Raw genomic sequence first — 4,935 nt, forward strand, 5'->3', positions numbered from 1 at the left:
GATAATTCCTATTTGAAATGTATGTACTGTCTATGGTTGCACCTGTAATGTTATGTCGGGGGTGTGAGGGACGCTAACAGGAGAGCAAGTAAGCAGATAGTTGACGGGAAGGTGGGGGTGAGCTTACCCCACGTCCACAGCCCTGCCCACTACTCAGAGGCCATTTTCTATCCAACTACTGCTGCTCTGCAGAAACTATGCCCTAGAAAAGTTTTTTTTTTTTTTTTTAATATATATTTTGGTCAAAAATAGCGTGATTCTAATTAAAAGACCAGTGGAAACCTGTTTATAACAGATTACAACATGACCAGAGTGGGACTTCAAAAAAATAAAAAATAGGAAGTTGAACAAGTTGTGAAGTAAGGATCAGGTTTGTAGAAACGCTGATCCGTGGATTTGCAGATCTTACACCCACCAAGTGTGAAACCTTTCAAAGGAATGTAGTAATTTCTAAATTTTCACATGGTGAAGCAACATTTCAGCTTTGGCAAGCTATTCAGATGCATGTTTATTTGCTGAATTCAACCAAAAACAAAATCAAAACATTCTTTGGCAGTGCATGACAGCCGATACCAATTCTGTTCCTTTTATCACCATCTTTTTCCTGTCTCTATCTCCTTTATTTTGAATTACGTTTGAGTGTTTTTAGCAGCTTTTTAGATTAAAAATGGCTCTTGGCAGCAGCATAAGCAGCCGCATAAATGCTATGCAGTGCCTGTCCCAACAAAGCTTCATGTCCCTTCTCATTACCAATGCTTTTCTGCTTTTTGTAGACATAAAATTACCCTCCGAATCGTTGCTTAGTATAGGGTTTATTTCCTTTTTTAAAATAAAAAAGTAGAAAATTCAGATCAGCCAGGAAAAGTGTAGTTTTGGCCTTCAAATTGCACTCTCTAAGATTGTGGCTAAACTCGACTGTAAGCACTTCAGCCTCAAAGCTTATTGCACATAATAATATGAGTAATAATTTGATCAACATTTGTATAATTTTGCAGTTGAACAAGAGGTGAAAGCTAAGAAAAAAAGAACAAAGAGTTGCAGATAATAAGAGGATGTACAGGGGATAAGCGCACCTTTTTCCTTTATTGGCGTATAGATGCCAGGTGAGTTGACAGCGTGGGAAAGGAAAAGTGTCAACCCTTAAACCCACAGTGAAGTAAAGATACTGAGAAAGATTAACCACATAGAAATTGCATTGTGTTACAATATTGAACTCAAAAAAACTTTTTTTTTTCCTGTTAAGCTTTGATCAGAAGCAAGACAAGAGGGAGCTTTAAGGGGGAGGGGAGGCTGCAAAGTATTGTGGTGGGTTAGCGTCGCTGCTTTGCAGATTACTGTCTTTGTCTTCTCTATGTGGAGGTTTTATGTGTGTTATCAGCCACTGTTGCCGTTTTCCCCAGTCAAACGGTTGTTTTCAGGTTTTATTTGGGGGTTCTGAATTGTCTTCTTTGAAGTGACTGTGATTGTACCGAGTTAGAATATTCCGCTCAGCTTGCCCCAGAACACGGAGTTCTAGTTCAAGGTTGTACTCAACTTCTACTATCAACAGTTCATTCTGTTCAATCTGTTTTACAGGTGTTTCTAACAATCCCATAAGCAAAGTATTAGTAAAGGGCCTTTTTAGGAGCAGGGATGTGGGTGTGTTTCTGAAAACACCCGCCTATGGGCATAACATAGGCAGCCACAATATTCAATTAGCACAGCAAAAGTTAAAAATATGCCATTACATGGTGTGGTGATCTGTCAACATCAGAGTAATAAAATTCACCTGTGTGGAGGAGAGTAGGTAGGCGGGCCCTCTGATTGAAGCACCTTCAGCTGTGGAAAGAAAAGAAAAAAAAAAAAGATGAGTGATTGCAAAAGGAGACATAGGGAGGAGGTCCAGTTTGGTGGATGTCTCTGGAACACTTTGTGGGAACCAGCTTTTTCTCCTTTCTCTGAAATGTTTACCTAGGGTTGGGCCCCGGTTGGGTTTTATGCAGTTCCGGTGCCAAAGCGCTTCTTTGGTTTCAGTTTTGGTTCCAAATTGGTGCCAATTTCGTTACTTCAGTAATAAAAAAATAATGCCTACAATCTTCCCAAATTAACGCATTTTTATTTCCAAGCCACATATTGACGTATGGTTCAGACCTCTGCGTCAAAAAGTGACGTTTTGAGTGTCGTTTTTTGACGTGCTGGCTGTTCCCATTAAATCAGAGCACCCCAACCTCCAGGCCGCAGACCAGTGCTCCGCCTGTCAAACATGTAATCCTGAGCTAGTCTGAGGGGTTACCGATGTTTTAAGATCACTTGGGGGTGCCTGCATGACAGCTACTTCCGCTGTTTCTGTGTCTCTGTGACTGAGTTTGAAGGCTGTTCCGCCTTAAAGGGTTAGTAATGGGGTTGTGGGTCATTTTCGGTGTTAAATGTATTTCGCCTTGTATTTACCATTTCCAAATGTTTTGGCGTATTTTGAGCAAGAAATATTGAAATAAAACGGCATTTTTGAGGCCAAATTTGGCAAACCTGTCTCTTCCGAGTGAAAAGCTCCGTTTTGGTCACGTGGTGCGTGTGACGTCAGAGGAGTCAACATAGCAAGATGGCTTCTCCTTAGCGTGTCGGAGCTAGCGATAGCGGCGATATTTCATGGTCCACAATTCTGTCTTCAGACTCAGATTGTGAAAATATTTGTTCTGAAAGTAACGCTGATTCAGAGGCGCCGGGTGTTTGTGGTTTGAGGACTGTAAAGCCCTATCAATTTGAGCCGGCAGTGCGTAAAGTAAGAGCTCACAATCTGGCAATGACACTGACAGTGATGCTGAGAATGCCGGTGAAAACGAAAACTGTCAGTTTATCAGAGCCATGCTCGAAGCTGGAAGACGTGGAGCATCTCGTGAAGCTTTATTTACAGATCGGAACCTTTTGGCGACTCTAAATCAAATCATCAATGACGCTGACTATCCGGGTCGGTAATGCAGAGTTTCATATGCAAAATAAAGAGCTTAGAGACATGTTTGCAGGACCGTCCGCCACTTTATTATTATTTATTTATTTATTCACTTATTTATTCACTTTATTCACATACCCAGAAGCTCTTTCACCACCTTACTGCATGTCTCTGACATGCGCAGAAACCAAAGGAGAATGTAAACAGTGCTCCGTACGCCCCGTTCTCCACATGAATCGTCCCGTTTCAACACACAACAACAACAGGGGATGACAACAGTCTGTCACGTTAGCTAAGTACACTGAAAATTCCGAAAACGATTCCTCTTCAGATGAAAGCATCACACAGAAATGAATGAGATCTGATCTTTCACGGAGGAAGAAATGACTGGTGGACCGCTGCGAGTGTCGATGGTTTCATCAACGGATCTGCAGAGACCCTGCAAGCCACCATTAATGATTAATAAACTGCAAATCAAACAAAGAAACTTCCAAACATGTGCAATGTTTTAAACATTCAGTTGACCCGTTGAAATCAGAAGTTTTTCACAGTTTAGTCGGTCTGATTCTGCTCAGTGTTCATTCACAATAGGCTCATTTCGTTTGTAAATCTCGTAAATTTACGACTTTAAAAATCATAATTTTAATATATATATATTTTTTTTGTGGCCCTAATACTCCGTCGGACCATAACACCGACGATTATAGAATTCAACTTTGCCGCAGCGCACACATATACATGTATCTGCAGACACCTGCAGTCCGCCTGCATTCTGCTGCTGGCGCTGTCTCACTCATGTGACGTCAACGCGTCACGTGACCCAAATCGAGCCGTTTCTGAAGCAGGGCGAAATGCGAGTGTGATTTGTCGTTTAATTTGTCAAATTTTACAAAAACCTGCGTTTGTCAACGGTAATTATTTGTTATTTTTGATACATTAGAACATATGGAATATATCTGGATACTTATTTTAGCTTTGTCCCAGGCCATTACTAACACTTTAAGGGGAAAAATAGAGGACCTTTTGTTTATTACTGTCCCCACAAAAATAAGTAAAATATAGTTCAGGAGAGATGAGCTGGTTGCCCCGGCCCCCTTCCCCCGTGGCGGGTGTCTTTCTGTTGGCGGTTAGAACAGGCGAGCCACGCTGAAGTCCCGGAGGCTGCAGCCAGAGAACCGCCATGCTGCAACAAGACAAAACGCTCATATTGGATTAGTATTTTACCTCCTGATCGTCCTAAGAGAAATAGACCTTCAACGAAACTTAGCACCAAAATTTGCAGCAGCTTCTTTCGGTTTCGATAGAACCATGTAAATCATAACGGTTCCTACTTGGAACCGAACATTGGTGGCCAATCCTATTTTTATCTGGTTCATTATTCATCACTTTGGCTGTTGGATTTCCCAGGGTTTGTTTCCCAGGGGACACCATGAGCTGAATCCAACATGGGTTCTGTGGCATGAAGGGCAAGAACCTTCACACTTCTGCCTACCTATGTAGGGAACCAAGTCAAGGGGAAACCAAGTCCCTGTGGCAGTCCCCAGCCCGGACAAAATACAGGGTTGGGTCGGGAAGGGCATCCGACATAAAAATTCTCAGTCAAACCAAATGTGTGGATCAGTGAAAGCTAATTTGTGTGGTGACCCATGAGGAAGTATGCCGAAGGGTGAGCAACATTATTCATTACTTCCTGTTAAAGACAGTATTCTCTAACTAAGTTCTGGGGCAGTATCCGGCCAAACGTCTACTGTCAAAATGTTCTACAAGTTTCTACCAAATTTTATATACAATGAACAGCTCTTCAAAAAAAGGTTGGATCTGCTTTTCTAAGGCAAAAAAATAAAACAATTAAAAGCCTACAAGGACCAAACCTAGGAAACAAGCCCCCCTCCCAAAAACAAAAGAAGACCTAGTCAACAATATGTAGAGTAACATAAAAATCCAACATACTCGGACAAGTAGAGCTTCTTCTGTAATGAAAGTGTGCCAAAGCTTCACTAGATAAAGAC

This window comes from Oryzias melastigma, linkage group LG4 (assembly GCF_002922805.2).
Source record: "Oryzias melastigma strain HK-1 linkage group LG4, ASM292280v2, whole genome shotgun sequence".
NCBI classification, from domain to species: Eukaryota; Metazoa; Chordata; class Actinopteri; order Beloniformes; family Adrianichthyidae; genus Oryzias; species Oryzias melastigma.